The sequence below is a fragment of the Eurosta solidaginis genome, chromosome 4, assembly GCF_040869045.1.
Source record: "Eurosta solidaginis isolate ZX-2024a chromosome 4, ASM4086904v1, whole genome shotgun sequence".
NCBI lineage: Eukaryota > Metazoa > Arthropoda > Insecta > Diptera > Tephritidae > Eurosta > Eurosta solidaginis.
The window spans coordinates 79978936-79997477 of NC_090322.1; the positions used below are offsets into that span (position 1 = coordinate 79978936).

The window sequence follows — 18542 nt, forward strand, 5'->3', positions numbered from 1 at the left end:
CTACAAAAAAAAACATTAAACTATTTTGCAAAAATGTCTTTAGCGTGGTATACGCCGATCTTTTCCCATTGCTGTCGCCAAGTTCATACATAGAGTTCCCTATAACGTTTAAAACAATACATCTTACTTGTTTTGGAGCTAATTTAGCGTTGTAATTTTCGACTTGGGAACTTTGTAAAGTTTCGGCGATATACCACTTGTCCAATCTGAAACTTTATATCCTTACTCCTGGTGTCGTAGACCTTTTGACTTCTATCGTGGGCCAGCTTCAGCTCCTTCATAATTCTCTTTCTTATGAGCTGCATCTTATCACCAGCCATATCTATCTCCACGTCACCATCCTTCAACGCCGCCAACTTCCGATATAGCTCATATGATGCTGCATGCTGTATCATAAGCATACCGAAAGTGGCATAGTATGGTGTCATGTTGATGGCTGAGTGAGTAACGCTGCGTAGTGCAAATGCGGCATAGCTGACGCATTTGTCCCAGTTCTTTTGGTTGCCATTTATGAAGGACCTAATTATCTGCAGCACAGATCGGTTTACTCTTTCCGCAGCGTTACCCTGAGGTGAATAAGATGCAGTTCTCACGTGTGTCGTGCCGTATTTCTCCAAAAACTCTTTGAATATTTCCGAGACGAATTGTTTGCCGTTGTCCGAATGGACATATTCGGGCACACCAAACACGTGAAAGACTTCTTTCTCTAGAAATTGTATAACCTCAGCTGAAGTGGCCCTTCTCATAGGTTTTAAGAACACAAACTTAGTAAAGTGATCTAGACAAACAAAGACATACACGTTACCATCACTAGAACGAGGATAAGGACCCATAAATCAATGAATAAACGTTGGAAAGGTCGCTCTGTGAGCTTTTGCTTTCCCATCATGGGTTGTTTAAACACGTTTTGAGTTTTGTTAGTTTTGCAGGTTTCGCAGTCTTTTACATGTGCGCATACGTCGGTGACCATTCCTGGCCAATAATATTTTTGACGTAGTCGTGACAGTGTCTTGTGGATGCCACCATGACCAGCGGACGGTGAGCTATGAGATGACTCTACCAGCCCCGGTCGCAGTTCCGACGGAACCCAGAGCTTCCAGGTCTGGTCCGCTAGAAGATCGTCCCCCCTGTCGAATTGCGTCCGTTTATAAACGTAACCGTCCGATATGCATAAGTCTGGCAACTTATATTTGTTCTCGGTCACCGTCTTTTTTAACTCCGTATACTCCTCCGACTCGAAGCACGGTGACTCGAGACACACGTCTATGGCTCTGTCGTTCGTCAGTATTTCGTCCATGTGTATTCGTGAGAGTGTGTCGGGAACCACGTTTTGCGCACCTTTTCGATGTTGGATATCGAAATCATAACCCTGGAGTTTCAAACTCCACCTTGCCAGCCTCCCAGAAAGATCTTTCTGATTCATGAGCCATTTGAGGCTGGCATGATCAGTTATGATGGTGAACGGGGTTCCTTCCAAATAAGGTCGGAATCTTTTCACACTCACGATCGCGGCGTAGCATTCAAGTTCTGTTATACTGTAGTTCTTCTGCGCTTTATTTAGTTTTGCCGAAACGTAGGCAATCGGTCTTTCGTTCTGGTCATCGTCCAACTGGAACAAGACCCCTCCCACTCCGTCCGTTGATGCATCACATTGAATATAAAAACGACGCTTAAAGTCAGGATGTGTGAGCACCGGTGCAGTAACCAAACTCTGCTTTAAAATTTCAAATGATTTTATTGCTTCTTCCGTCATTGCAAACCTTTTGATTTTGTCTTTCTTGAGGCAGTCGTGCAGCGGGGCTGCAATAGTCGCATAGTCCTGTATAAAACGTCGGTACCAGCCCGACATACCCAGGAACCGTCGTAGTTGCTTCGGGGTTTTCGGAACTGGGAAGTCCCTCACAGCTACCACTTTGTTGGCGTCCGTTCTGATACAACCATCCCCGACTACGTATCCTAAATAGTGAACTTCTTTAAAACAAAACTTGCTTTTTTCTACGTTAATTGTTAACTTAGCCTCGCGAAGACTCCGAGCGACCTTTTCCAATAAACACATATGGGACTCGAAATCTACAGAACAAACTAACAAATCGTCAAGATAAACAAAAACACATTCACGTAAAGCGGCCGGAATGACCTTGTCCATTAGACGACACATTCGTTGTGCTGCATTGCACAACCCGAAAGGCATGACGGTAAATTGGTAAAGGGGTCGGCCAGGGACAGTGAAGGCAGTCTTCTCACGTGATTTTCTCTCGAGGGGAATCTGCCAGAAAGCGTCCTTGAGATCAATTGCAGAGATATATCTCGTGTTTTGTAGGCGGCTCAAAATTCCATCAATATGTGGTAAGGGGTATGCGTCCTTTATAGTTCTTTCATTCACTTTGCGAGCATCTAGGCACAGCCGGTTCTTCGTTCCTTTAATGACCAGTGATACGGGGGAATTCCAACTACTGTTGGACTCCCGACAAGGGATGCCATCCCCGCAAGGGATGCCAAGCCTGTAACGACAGCCTGTCTCCATATTGGCTTGAATGAGTGGCAGAGTGTATATGCGTCTATGTGTTTATGTGTTTTGTGTCCAGGTCCGTGCCTTAGCCGCAATGTTGCCATTAAAATAATATTAACATGATAACATTAACATTGACAACATTGTACCTGTAGTGAACACAATGTTGCAACGGAAATTAGATGTTGCGCTTGGCATCATGTGGTTATAATAAGAAAAATTTCACCATATTGCTAACAACCTAGCAGCCTTGACGAATGATATGTAACTATGTGTTTGTTCTGTTCGGTATTATGTAGGTGGATGTGTATTTGTGAAAGGCTATGAACGTGTGAATGCATCAGTGTAAGCGGTCAAGGCACGAACCAAATGTATCTGTGTAGGTGTTCGTTTTGTGGAGCGGTAAGCGTATGAATGTATGAGTGCATGATTGTATAGATGGAAAATACGGGAAAGCCGAAAAGAAAGTTTGGCATGTAATGGTAACAATTTTCCGTTTTTGGGTAACGTTCCTTACCACGGCGGTGGCTTTAAGAAGGGGAAAACTGAGTCAACGGGCCAAAGTCTTGTTTCAACAGTGCCCAGTGCAAGTGAGTAATGAAAAATCACAAGTGAAGTGCGCGTTTACAACCGTAAATTACAAAGTGCATAGTCCTTAGTAGTGCGCGAATTAAACCGCTTTGTAAATAAAATTGTGCGCGTCGAAAAGTTTCCGCGGTACGTGCAAAGAGCTGGAATCGGTTGTCAAAAAATTACAAGTTACAAGAGGTAAGATATTATACTCTTTTTTAGGCATGCTTGACGGGAGCTGGGGCTTCAACCTTGCCTATCTCCAGAGCAAGCCAAAAGAAAACTTGCATCGACATATACATCTCTGCATACAAATATATGTATGTAGATGAATATATGACCATGCAGACAAGAAATCCGTAGGCAATTATGTATATGCACATAGATACACATTTGCTTTTGAATTTCTAAATAGATTTTGTTTTGTATTTAATTTCAGCGCACAATTGATTTTCCTTTGGGAAAGACCCACTGGGCACGTATATGGGCGGCGTACCGCCAAAAAGCAAATACATTATACTTGGCGGTCAACACAACAACAACAACTACCACGCACTACACTAAAATTTTAATTTGTTAGCGCACTCCACAACAACAACCACTATAGCATTTTCATATTGGCGATATAGGGCCGCAACAATACTACAACAACGTTTTTATATTGGCGGCATTCCGACCAACAACAATTGCCACGCATCCACAAACACTACGTTCTGTTTAATTCGTTGCATGCGCACACCACAACAACAACGGCAAAAGCACATTAGAATTGGCAACATCGATAGCACTTTTCACCGGCGGCATTGAGACGCAACCACAACAACAGCCACGCCAACACATGTAACAAAAATCGCATACAATTTTAACAAAGCGGACAACCCGAGCAACTACAAGTATAAAACGGTGGCAACAACCACAACTAAGTTTACGGCAATACTCATACATTTATTGGGCTGGCTCAGCTGATTCTGATAACGAAAGAAACTATCAAACACCGGCGGAGGGAGGAGCTGTTCCAGAATCACATTTGGCCATAGTATTATGTTTGTATATATTTATATATTATAATATTTTTTTTATATTTTTTTATTTAAATACTATCATTGAGGGCATGATCTTCATGAGGAGGGGCAAAAGGGTCATTTCGTTACCGGGGCAAAGCATTTTGCTGGTAGGAGATATATAGTTTTCCTTTATAATTCAACTCCATATTTCAGGAATTAATGGTGGCACTCCTGCCTCCATCCCTTTTCTTTTTGTTCTGCATTATAATTTTTTTTGTCATTTCCTCCTCGGTTTGACATTTAATTTTTTTATCTTTTGGTATATTTATCTTCTCCCATATACACATTTCTTTATTCACACACGTTTTCGGCTACCTATGGTAGCACTGCACCAACAAAGGAAAAGATTTTATTTTTTCTGAATTTTTGTTTTTCACTTTTTTTATATGTTTTCTTAGGAATTATTGGGGAAAACCAATTCCAACATACCTTTTTTTTTGCCACCCCGAGGTTATACACAATAGTGTGCCCTCCGTACCAAAGAATTTTTTTGATTACACATTTTTTATTTGTATTATTAATTTTTGCGTTTCACCATCACGTTGGTAGAATTAATACTACCAAAGCACTCATTACTAAAGATCACTAGCGAGTGATCTTGGCTGAGTGATTGCGGGTGGCTAACGTGGGCGTGGCCTGTAGAATTGTATGCATGCTAGGAGTATTTCTTTTCAGCGTTTTCAGCAAAGCTACTCAACTGCAGCGGCGCCGTTGGATGAGAAGAGTAACTTGGTGAGTGTTTTGAGTGAAACATTATAATTCATCAGAATACGCCTGTTTAGTTGTATGTACATGTGTTAGCACAGATTCCTGCTCTTGCAAAAATAGAACAGGAATTAGCAAAGCAGAAAATAAAAAACAGAGGGCAACGAACATATGTGCATGCATGAAAAACGTCACAAACGTACATTTGCTATTACATACATACCATTTGTTTTCATATACACATAAATCCCTTTCCTTTGATAACCTACTTTTGCTGTATACATAATTGATCTTATGTTTACTTGAGCGGTTGCGGTAGATCAGGGATTAGGGTAATTGAATGTTTTTTTTTTATTCGCCCTCTTATTTTATTTTATTTGAATTTGTATCCTTAGGATTTAGAATTAGCTCCTATTAATAATATCGCATTAGGGTGGCCCTAAAAATTTAATTTTTTTTGTTTGAGGCCAGACCCTTTGTCTATTAGTCGTAGGTATTTTTTTTTATAGAATTGAATTTGGAATGTATCTACTGGTTCTTGCACTCTTATGAATTTTTAATGTTCGCCAGTAATAAAATTTAGCATTAAGTTTGAGCAATTTTGTATTGTTACTTTGAGTAAACTTTTTAACCCTTGGAAAAGTATTTTGTAGTAAACTTTGAGTTTCAAGTTTTATTGAAATTATTGCACTGGTAGTAGGGTGTTAGTTGGTAACTTGGAAACCAAAAATTTTGTAAATAAATCATAAGAATTATGTTTGGATGAAATTTTAATATTTTCAATAATGCAGGGCTAAGTCGAATTTTGGTGTTGGTGCTGCGCTTGTGCGTGGCAAGGTAAGGCGAAGGTGAGTGGTAGAGAAAAATGACTAATTGACAGACGGACAGACTAGTGTCAGGTTTGGGGGCACTGTAAGGTAAACAGGAGTCAGCACAGTGCCCACGGTGCAGTGCAAGTTGCACTGCAGAGGGAGGGTAGACTCCACCTGACAGGACAGGCCTCCATCTTATTCCCCTCTTAACTCTGCCCCTCACGTTTATTTCTATCTTTTTCAGCCTTTTCTCTCCTTTCTATACACATGCAGGTATGAACCCCAATTTTGTTCATGTGGCTGCGGGTGAGGTCGGTGGTGCAAACACCGCCCAAGACGACGAGCTAGCCTGGGCCCGCAAGCATACCTGCTTGCCGCCGCTCCTCACCACCCAAACAGTCAGCCACGTAACATATGTTTCACTGAGATTCAACAAACCATTGGGCTGTGAGTTGATCAATGAATTTATAATTTGTTCCTGTTGTGTTTGTTGTTGTTGCTGCTGCTGATGTGAATCATTCGTAGAAGCACGATTGGATGCTGGTCCACCGGGTTGTCCACCAGGGGTTCCAGGTGCTTGTGGTCATCTTTTAAATTTTTTTGATCTGTTAAAGTTTTCTCCATAGTGTGCTGATCATTAACACCCCAACTACACCAGCGCTACTACCATACATGTTGAATGAACTGCGTCTATAAAATGAGGCAAGCGACAATATTAGATTTGCTACCATTTTCTGGGGAGGGTTACCAACAAACTTACATTTGACCAGCGCCGGGTACATTGGGCGTGTCCGCATTCATGTCATGCTGCATATAGGAACTCATCGCCTGCGAGTTATCCCATGGTGACAAAACTTTTGATTGATCATCGGAGGTGTTTTCCTGTTTAATATTCGTCACGATGGGACCACCTATGGGACCGATTTGACCTGGCATTTGACTACTCATCTGACCGCCACCCATTTGACCGGGCATTTGACTACTCATCTGACCACCACATATTTGACCGGGCATTTGTTGTCCACCCATCGGACCCATTTGACCATGCATTTGCGCGCCCATTTGTCCGGGCATTTGACCGCCAACACCCATTTGATTAGCCACTTGTTCACCCATTTGTCCTGGCAGCTGCCCATGCGATTGAGCATCTATTTGACCAGGCATTTGTCCGCCCGAAGCTTGTGCACCCATTTGTCCTGGCATCTGTCCAGGTCTTTGTCCTAGCATTTATCCAGTCATTGGGTTGGGTATTTGTGCTGACATCGCGCTATTGATACATACCTACGCGCCAATTACCACTCGAATCAATTATGACATCCACATCGGTGCCATTCAGTTTATCGAGACTGGCCCAGATATACTGATCCATTTCTAGACTTTCAGTAAGCGCAGGTTTACTGTAAATAAAGTAAGATATGAATTATCGTTTATAACCTTCGTTCGAGCCGCTCTTTGTTTTAAATACTTACTTGCATTCGGGACACCGCCAAGCGCCACGTTCGCAATTCATAAGCAAATAGGCTTCCAGATCAAAACACTGTACATGTTTGCATTCGTGTCCTCGCGCGGGCATACGTATTCGATACTTTATGATCGGATATTTCAATGACATCTTCGTGCACTTAGTCGTTTCCATATTACTGGTGCCAGCTTCCAGTGGCACTTTAGCCGTTGAGCATACCATGAAGTTACGTTTGATTTTGGCCACACAATCATCTACGGGTAAGCAATTGCGTTTGTGCAGACTCTGCAAAACATGCCGCACGGAGGGTCGATGAACTAGTTGCAGCACGAATAAGTGGGACTAGAAAACGAAAAAAATAGCAGATTAGGCATGTGAGTACAACAGTGCCTCAGTACGAAATACGCACCTATTGGATGGGGACGAAGCATTGCTACAACAACAACAACAATTGATATTTTAAATATAAAGAAGCTTTTGGCATTGACAAATGTAGTTGCAACTGGAGCCGCTATATCCTAATTACACTTCACTTCAAACGCTTCTGAGGTTTTATTCGGAAGTCTCTTTGTCATTGTCTGCTCTAGTATTATTTATTACAATATGGTTCAGAGGAGGCAACTATTATCCTATCAAGAATACGAGAAAAAAGTTTTTCGGAACATTAATGGTGTTTAAGTTATGCCAGCTGGATGTATCAAAGAAAATTAAAAAGTATGCTGCTTTCCTATAGCCACCACCCTTTAATAGCGGAGGAAGGAAAGGAGATGTCCTTACTTAGCTGGGAACTTTAAGAGGATAATGATTTGATATTCATTGGTGCTTCCAAATGCCTTCAGTAACCACTAACAAGAAAAATCTGATGAAAAGTGTGACCCGAAATGTCACCCACATCAACCGGAGTAAGTCCTTATACATAGGCTAACTTGTAGTTTTTCAATTCCTTTGAGGAATGGAATGGGAAGTTCGAAAGTACTTTTTCCTTTCCTTGTAATATATTTGAAAAAATTTCGATTACATTTCACATTCCTTTCGAAAGTACTGGGAAAGAAGTTACAAATGCGCAAAGTATTTTTTTTAAGTGACAAACAAAAAAATTTTGTACCAGAGCCTCAAAAAAAGGAAATTACTTTTGGTATTTTTTTTGAGGAATTGAAATGTAATCAATTCCTTTGCTGTGGAGTATAGGAATTGATTACTTTCCTCAAGTACATGTAATGGGGAATTGACGGTAATTGATTACCTAAAGTAATCATTACTACCCAGCTCTGAGCGCGAGTATGGTATTGATATCGAATATCTCTATACCAATTTTAAGATCTATACCATAAACCCTTTTGGAGGTAAGGGAAAGGTAAAGAGAAAGGGAAGAGGAAACGGTAAGAAAAGTAAAAAGGAGAGGAAAAGGCATTCGTAGTGTTAGAAGTAAGGGTTGAATTCCTATTCGATTTTTTGTCGCTATCGGTATAAATGCCGTGTACACGGTGGAACGACAAAAAATCGACCAGTAAATTGACTCGTGTAACGCAGCCTTTATTTGCATACATTACAGCCCTGCAAGACGGAGGTAACCAGTTCACCCACACATTCAAAGCTTTTTTGGCTCTCCACTAACACATCGCCGTTTCATCCTGTCATCGAAATGACAGTTCATTAATTATTCCGGAAAACATTGAAACGCAAAAAAAATATATATTGTTTACAACGAAAAATATCTTGTGCTTTTAGTTGTGACATGTGACGGAAATTAAAAATTTTGTTGCAGAGAACACCTTTTTGCGTTGGCGACCTTCGCCCAAAATAACATTAAGTTAATTTGAATCGTGACATGTGACTGAAATTAAGAATATTGCTGCAGAGACCATGTTTTTGCGTTGGCGGCCTTCGCCCAAAATAATATTAAGGGTAAAGTTTTACAAGACGGTACACCACCTAATTTAAAAATATCAAATAATAATAAAAACGGAGCTCGAGACGCGCCTTTTGATTCCACGTTTGATAATTTTTGATAAAAATTGGGTGGTGCACCGTCTTTTAAATCGTTACCATATTAAGTTGTATAGAATCGACGGGATGGCCTACAAGGTTTTATGTCAACTAAATCGCTCCCGATATGGTCGGGCTAGTACCTTAATGGTTCCCGGAACGTACCCGATCTGCATCCGGCAAAGGACCAACAAAGTCGATAACGGGGAGTGTCCTTATCGCTACAACAACAACAACATTATTTACTTTCTGATTTTCATTCATACGTATGTGCATTTTTAAATAATAAAAAAAATGTTATATTATTCTAATAGATAGCATCTCCGCCGGGTTGCGATTCAGCTCAGAATATGCCAAAATCAGAGGAAATCTACAAAAACAAGGTACTTTACAAGCAACATGCTTTGGAATACGGTACCAAACTGGTTGGATGTATTTCCCTAAAAAAGGGTGGAACTACGCATCTTGGTTTGCCAGTATTTGCTTCGGTAATTTATATTGATTTGTAGTGATTAAAAATTACAATAGTAGATAATGTAATGTGAATTAAAATTGAATAGGTAGCCGGAGCAAAAAAGGCAACTGATCGGCATGCAACTGTTATTTATGTGGTGCCACCGGGAGCTGCTGCTGCTATCCTAGAAGCATTAGAAGCAGAAATGTCTTTGATTTTTTGTATCACTAAAGTTGTGCCATAACATGATAAGGTTCGCGTTAAGCACGCTCTCTTAAGGCAAAAAAAATCGCGTCTAGTCAGGCCCGATTGTCCAGGAATCATCGCACCAGAAAGGGTAAGTAAATTGGCTACCATATTAAATATATAAGCAACATGTATGAATTTTTTAGTGATAATTTGTCATGCTTTTGTTGATAATCAACTGAAGAATGCAAATACGACAGAGTTCGAAGTTCATGTGAAAACCAATTAATTTTTTTAATTAGCATTTGGAGAGAAAAATACATATGTATGTTTGCATAGAACTGCATAGAAGGGGAGGAAAAATTAATTATTATCAGTAGATTTGCAAGATTTTTGTCATTTTCCCTGCATCGCAGTTGTCATTACATTGCGTTAAGAGAGGACATCAACACCTTACTACCCACAGCCAGTTAAAATTATTGTAAATTTTGCTCTTTTCATCACTGTTTCAAAACGTGGAAAGTTATATATCGAGCATTCCATGAAGAATGGTGCATTTTAGCAGACTTTCGCATTGCCGGCATTTTTAAGATTCAATCCCTAGAAGGTTTAATGTAGTCATATCAATAGTTCCCGAGATGGTGGGGCTAGTACCACAATGGTGCTTGTTTTCGGAACGTAGATAGATAGATCATTTATTGAGGATTGCACAGTGACTTGCACATCTCCTTCACAGCACCTCATCCTAGCCGACTTCATTGATGAACCCCAGCAGTGTTCTCTGGCCATGGTGAGCCCATAAACTTAGCCCTACGTCTTGAAATTGCGCCGCAATCTAGAAGGATATGGGCCACCGTCTGCTGATCCATCACAAAATCGGTATGTGTTGTTCGATACTATACCCAGCTTTTGCATGTGACTGTTCAGTCTACAGTGTCTTGTAAGAATAGCCGTTGGGGTTCTTAGGTTATCTTTTTGAGAGGCCTATTAATGCCCTATATCGAGTTGTGCTGTAACCCCCTAACAGTAACTTAGATTGACTCAGGCCTGGCATATTGCGCCAGTGTTCTCTCTTTTCCCTCCCTTCTGCTAATAAATGCCCCTGTTGGCCAACTGGCAGGAACGGCTCGGGATCGATGGGTCATGCAGTTGCTGCCTCTCTTTCCGTCTTGTCCGCCTGCTGTTGTTGTAGTAGCAGTGCTTCGCCCCATCCAATAGGTGCGACCGATCACAAATTGTCATCAATGTCCTCTAACGGGAGTCCAAAGAAACTTTCTGTTTCAACAGGGGTGGACCATAATGAAAGGGATGTTAGGGGCGTTGGTTCCACAATACAATTAAAGACATGGTTGGTGTCATGTGGGGACACATTGCAAGCAGGACATACATTTTGTATGTCGGGGTTGATTCTGGATAGGTAAGAGTTTAGCCTGTTACAGTATCCAGCTCGAAGTTGAGCTAGAGTGACTACTCTCGTTTCCCTAGGGAGAGTGCGTTCCTCCTCTGCTAGTTTTGTTCTTTGAGTACAGGAATCACCGGCATAGAGGTCCGACGCCTCTTTGTGGAGTTCACTGAAGACATGCTTGTGTTTTTTAGCTTCATACGGCTGTGTTCTCAGGTGCCGTATTTCCTCATAATGTAAAGAGGCCGTGAACAACAAGAGCCACAAAAGATTTATAAAAGCTACGAGGACGCTGGATTTTGGAATCTAGCCCAGAGCAACCTGTCCGATGCAACCATCCCTTGCACGTGAAACACTGACAAGAGTATTTATTTTTTTAATTTAATTTATTTATTATTACGGCTGTTTAGGCCCAAAACTTAAACTACTAAGTACAGTTCATTGTTATAATCACTTATTTCTATTGAATATGCTGTTGGAATGCCATGTGATTCCGATCAGCATATTTACTAGCGTGACAGAGGGACGAGTGTGGGAGCCACTCATTAAAGGAAGGTTGGAAAGGACGCGTTTCCAATCCTCCAGTGCTCCCAGCTTAAGGCAACAAAATTTGGAATTTATATTTTTCAATTATATGTGTATTTTAAGCTTTCGGAATGTATTAGTCTCCGATCAATGCAGCTAAACATGTCTTTGGATGTTGGAAATTCAAAATAACGTGTATCCAATCACCCCTCAACTTTGTTTAGTAAAGACGCTGTCGGAATGCATGAAGATTCCGATTAGCACAGCTCAACATATAATGGGAGGTTGAAAAGGACGTGTTTCCAATCCCCCTTGCTCCAACTTTTATTTGGCCTTATTTTCGTTATTTTTGTTACACATTATATAATTTTGTTGTTATATTTATGCTGTCGGAATGCGAATGATTCCGATCAGCAACAGTAAATACCAGCTGGAAATACCGAATTCCAGCGAAATTAGTTGTTGGAACTGTCTGGAGTTACAGGTGGCGACCGATTTTCTTTTCCTTATGGCCGGATGCATTGTATTTTGCTGCTACCATTATTACCATTCCCTTTTCGCGCTCCAGTATCGGTATATCATGTAAAAAAATAAAAGAAAAAAAAAACTATCTTATTGGAAGGGTTTTACAATGCTCCAATAAACTTTTTTTAAAAGTATTGAAGTTATTACTACTTTTTATGTGATTAGGAAGTTCATTGAAATATTTCAGGCCCTTATATATATGACCGTCCTAAAAAGATTCTTTTCCGGCAAACGCAGCAAACCCATTTCTCAGTACTGGGGTCAGGAGAAGTACCCGGATTGGGGTCGATACCTTCCCGGAAGAGGAGAGTATGGCGCAGACCCGCTGCAAGGATCTGCTGGGGGGTTGATAATTCGTGGGAGAGTGGAGTCCGCCTGCTCATTGCCCTCCACTCCCCTGTGGCCTAGGACCCAGGCCAACAGTACTACGTTGTGTGCTCCTAATTGATTCAGCTTTTCTACGCACTGAAGGACAAGTGCTGACTTTATTTCGAACGCCGCAAGTGCCTTTAGTGGAACCTGACTGCCTGACTGAGTATGGCAATTGTTTCATTGGGGTATCAGCGCTGAAGGTTCAGCTTAGCGCACTAACTTATGGCGAATACTTCCGCTCGAAAATGCTCGGATGTGCTTTTATAGTTACTGATATTTTGGTTCTGGGTCCGAAAACTCTGGCTCCAATCCCCTCTGGCGTCTTCGAGCCATTTATGTACCTTCCGATCTTGAGCCTAGTAATACATTGCACCCGCCTATACCTATAAAGCCGTACCAAGAGACGGAGCAGCCCATTACATATTGGCACAACCGGAGCACTGCTGGACATCCATCCTATATGAAAGCTATGCATTCAAAAGTGTTTGTACCAGTGGCTGGTGCACACCGAACTGGACCAATGTATGCTATATTGAGGCCTGCACAAATACCAAGCTATGTTTATGTAAATAATGTTACTGCTAATGTCAATTTGCACGGTTGAGCACATACAGTACCTACGTTTATACAAGGTGGAACACCACACTACCTACATGGCGATGTAGCCACCGATCAGGTTGTTGTAAGAGATTAATTAAAATATGTTATTCATAAACACTGATTCTTATATTTTTATTATCATTAATCTGTAGACTAGACTCATGACGGGTATTCTTACTGGACACTGCCTTCTGGCGTCACATGCCTTTAAATTAGGCTTGGTCAGTGATAGCAGATGTAGGAAGTGCGAGTTGGAGGAGGAAACGATCGATTTCATTCTGTGCTCGTGCCCTGCGCTTGCCGGGCTAAGACTCCAGCTGACAGATGTCAGATCTAGAAGCAGCAAGTGGCTTAAGTTCTAGGAAGCCGCTAACCCGCTGGAGCCATGAGAAGCGTGAGTGCACTTTGGGTGCCCCAAGACAAGTTCCGTACCTGCTCCGAATAATTTGATAGATAGATAGATTAGATAGGGATCTGTTCTAGGTCCAACTCTTTGGAATGCGGTGTATGGCGGGGTGCTACAAATCGACCTTCCCGGAGGAACGGAAATTGTCGGCTATGCAGATGATATTGTCGTAGTAGCAGTGGCCAAGAAACTTGATCTGCTCCATGCATTATGTAACGACGCCATGGGAAGAATAACGGAATGGTTGACGAACACGGGGCTGGAGATGGCTAGCAATAAGACAGAAGTGGTTCTGATGAGCTCAAAGCGGACTGTGGATGAGTTGGTCCTAACCATAGGAGATTTTCAAATAAATTCAAAGCCCTCCTTGAAATATCTAGGAGTAATCATTGACTCAAAACTAACTTTTAGTGAGCACTTCAGGGCGGTGGGGGACAAAGTTTCTAGAGTTAGTGGAACCCTAACGCGAATAATGCCCAACATCGGCGGCCCAAGCGAAGCTACCCGTCAGCGATTATCCAACGTAACCAGCTCTGTAATATTATATGCAGCACCAGTATGGCACAGATCTAAAATGGTCCACCAAAAAGATATACTAGCAGCCTACCGCATTACTGCTATACGAATAGCATGTGCTGTTGCGACGACGTGATCCATGTTTTATCCAGGAAAATCCCAGTAGATCTACTCTCAGGTGAAATGGCCGATCTGTATGGCATTGGATTCAGCCGACCATCTGAAGATGCTAAGAAAAGCGCAAGGTCACGAACAATAGTTAGGTGGCAAGAACGGCGGGAAGATTCGAGAAAAGAGCGCTGAACCTTCATGCTAGTCCGGAATATAGCGGAATGGTACGAGCGAAAACACGGCAAACTAAATTACCATCTCACACAGATATTGAGCGGGCACGGTGGCTTGAAGAAATATCTACATAAGCGTGGGATAGGGGAGGATTCTTTCTGTCCAAGCTGTCCGTCCGAATTGGAAAGCGCTGAACATGTAATATTTCACTGCCCTCGTTTTCACGGCGAAAGACTGTCTGTAAACAGAGTTTTTGGAGAGGAACCTTCCATTAGGAATTTAGTTCCACGAATTTGCGGACAAATAGATTGTTGGATTGCTGTGAGCAAGATGGCCTTTATAGTAATGACGAAATTGATGATGCATGCCGAAAGGGAGCGTAGAGAAATGCGCATACGAAGTAGTGGCGACTAAATCGCCTTTGAAGTTACTTTACCAGGTCCTGATTCTAGTTATCTGAAATTTCTCTTTGGAAAAGAGCTATGTGTGGAGCCCTATTTATGGAACACTTTTCGGCTTATATTAAAAACTTTTAATCTATTCTTACTGATATGAGTTTCTTTTTCATTCTAGGTAATTTGATTTTGACGATGTGAGGATAGAAATATCCCAAATATTCCAGCTGTGGCTGTAAGAACATACATTTGCTCAAATTAGAAGAAAACTGCACGGTTGAGCACATCCAGTATCTACGTTTATACAAGGAGGAACACCACACTACTTTCACCGGGATGTAGCCACAGATCACGTTGTTGTAAGAGCTTATTTTAAATATGTTATTCATAAACACTGATTCTAATATTTTGTTTTGGTTTTTACTTTAGAGTCAACCTGTTATATAAGCGATGTCAGCTATGCCTGTAACTTAAGCGCCTTCAGATGTAATAATTACCGCGGACGCGGTCACAGGAGTAGTTCTCTACGTGTGGATTACACTAATCAAGGACTTTCAATATCGGAAGGTTTTCCAGCACTATAACACACCAACAATATGTGCAATCACCCGAATAAATTGTACAACAAACGTTAACACCACATCATCAGCTAGCAACAACAACAACAAACGCAACAAGATGAAACTTCTAAACAATTAATGACTAGTGAACCACCAACATATCCGCAATATGCGCAAACATCAACACCAACATATGTCGCCTACTTTGCAACACGGTGAAGATGGCCAAGGCCATTCTGATTCTAATACTGATAAAGGCGAACCAATGGCAAATTTAAAAACTCAAACAGGCCACGAAAAATGTTGATGATGGTATTAATTCTAGTACGGATAGTAAAGAATTTAAACCTAGGAAAAAAGCTAAACTTGATAAAAACTTAACCGAAGATGACAATGTTTCTAATTCTAATACTAAGGAAGATGAACCTTTGATAAATATGAAGCTTAAAACAGAGTTATCAAAAAATGACGATGATGATAATGATGTTGATGCAAAGTCCAATGTTGAAAATGATGAAAATTATGATACAGAATCTGAAAATAGTATGAGTGTGGATTATAACCTGAAGCAAAACTGTCATATCCGGTACGACCAGAATTACATGTTAAGAAAAGAGCCTACATAAAGAGGCTCAGTATATTTATGGAAAATTTATCATGAGACAATACCCAATGTATGTATTTCAATTAAATTCAGCACATTGTTGGAAAAAGCATCTCAACTTTATGCATCGTGTAGAGAAAGCAGAACATTTACAATTTAAATATAACGAACGTGGTGCAAAATGTAAATTTTGTGATATTCAAGCAGCTACACCAATCTTCAACAAATTATTGGACCATGAGATTTCTCATATGCCTTATAGTTATTATTTAAAATGTAAATTATGCGATTGGAAGACGAAAATACATTCAAGTATGAATTTTCATTTACGTGTACAACACGCTGAAACAATTGATGTAACAACGAAAAGTTTAGAATTGAATGTTTGTCCATATTGTAATCACAATGGTATTTACGCAAACACTTAATACATCTTTTCTATGTTTAGAATGTGGTGAATAATTTAGAACAAATACAAGTTTACGTGTGCACCACAAGATTTGAACGGAAATATCTTGAGGGTATGGTTACACCTATGTGGCATCTACAAGCTATTTATAATGACTAGTATGGAATGAATCCGGATATGGAAGAAAACGGAGGTGACGAAATGAATCACCATGCTTCTTTGGATTCTGGTGATACTCCTGACATGCTTCCTAATTTCCCTACGTCTGATGTTACTATACCTACCAAACTAATATGACTGCAAACTGATGAGCAACACTACCAGCGCAGGAAAAATAAGAACTCCAAACAAGGTTTCGGAAAGGGCGCGACTATGAATAGACGTTAATGTATTTATATAGTTTATGAATATATAAAATTCACATATGTAAAGTTCGCTAGAGTAATAAGGCAAGAATTGAAATTGTAAAAAAACATTGTATATATGAAAGATTTATAATTAAATATTATCTGAACATAAAGGACGCGTTTCATTCATAGAAAAAGCGATTTGACAGAAGGTAACCGATACGGGTAACCGATAGACCAGTTACCCGTGTTGTTGTTGTTGCATATGTTTTGGTTAGCGATAACGAAAACATAACTGATGAAGTAACTTAAAAATTTAAATAACATCGAGCGAGAAGGAATGTCGAAATCACAATAGGTAAGAGCGAGAAAGCGAGTCACACGTACACTATTTTGAGAGAGCGCATGCGTTACCTTTTTCACGACAGCAATGTAAAAGTCATTAATACGATAATTGGTGAACAAGTTATTGGTGACGATTAAGTAATCGATTAGGGAACGGGTACATGTCTTGTAGGGAGGTTTGGCTGGACTACAAAATTGCTGTGAAACGGAAACTAACTTCGAACAAGCAGGAATCTCAGCAACTGACGGTGGGCGTAATCGTATGCACAGTTTCAATAGTTTGAAAGAAACGGTAATACGAATAACCGCACTGGAAACATCAACTGAAGGTATCGGAGGTACAAATCGATATGGAAGGAAACAAAGCTCAAGTGCAGGAGGTAATGCTTCTTCCTCTGAACCCCCATTAGAACCAGATAACCTTGATTGCTCCATGCAATCTACGCCCGAAGATGGCCCAAGCACTTCTCGTAGGTATAGTGGCAGTCAACGACAAGACACCACAAAACTTCTTCTAGAAAAGCAATTAAAGCTTCAAGAAGACTTTAATAAACAAACAAAGGAATTTTATAAAAGAAGTGAAGAAAAGATGGACGAATTGAATGAAAAGTTCTGCAGGATGAACACTTTTAATGAAGAAATGTTGGAAAAAGTACGTCGTCATAACGTGGCCATGGAAACGTTGAAGAGAAAAGAAATTGATGGAACTTATGTCTTCGAAAATTAACGCAAAAATTTTTCTACAGTGTATAAATTACAACAATTAATTTTTGACATATGTACGTACCTCTTAACATATTTAAACAGCTTCCTTACAAACTTCTAAGAATTATTTGCCGTATTTGAAATGCTTCGTTAGTATTGCTTTCCGCTTCGTTTTGCTGTGTAGGCAATGATTCTTCCAATTCTCAAGAAGCTCCTCGACGCCGTAGTGTAAACAAATATTATGCAACGCGCAGCAGACATTTGTAATTTTGGCTGCTTTCCTAGGTGTGTAATGAAGCTGCCGCGCACCAAGTATACATCGGAAACGATTTTTAACTACCCCAATAGTTCGCTCTACAATGTTCCTTGCTTTGGCGTGCATTTTGTTGTAAACGCTTTCTTGGCTGCTATCCTCTGGAGACCGGAAAGGAGTCATGAGCCACGGCTGTAAAGTATAGCCTGCATCGCCTGTTCATAAAAAATATAATAAAACTTAAGGGCTACATTCTCATGGTATATGCGAATGAAATCTCAAACGAACAATTCGTGTCTTGACGTTTTCGTCTAACAACCATATTCTGTATCACTTTCGTTCGCCTCATACTTTATCTCTTTTCATAACGTGAGAAACGTAAGAGGTGGACAAAAATAATACAAAATGTGATGGCTAGACGGAAAACGTTCGCCTGAGCTTTCGTTCGCAATAAAGAATGATGCCCTAAGACATACCAAGAATCCAAGTATTCCTTTCTTCCTCTCTATATCAGGTTTGGAGATACTCCTTAGCGTCGCTAAGAT

The 18542-nt window shown here is 40.6% G+C and overlaps 1 long non-coding RNA gene and 1 pseudogene across 1 annotated transcript; both read left to right on the forward strand.

Annotated features, from left to right (window-relative positions):
• LOC137248576 (T-complex protein 1 subunit eta-like) overlaps nt 1-18542 on the forward strand; it is a 184889-nt pseudogene that overhangs the window by 27220 nt on the left and 139127 nt on the right.
• On the forward strand, nt 9059-16680 carry LOC137250010 (uncharacterized). The gene is made up of 4 exons (XR_010952687.1): nt 9059-9596; nt 9669-9899; nt 14953-15133; nt 15204-16680. It is a non-coding gene; the product is annotated as an uncharacterized lncRNA (long non-coding RNA).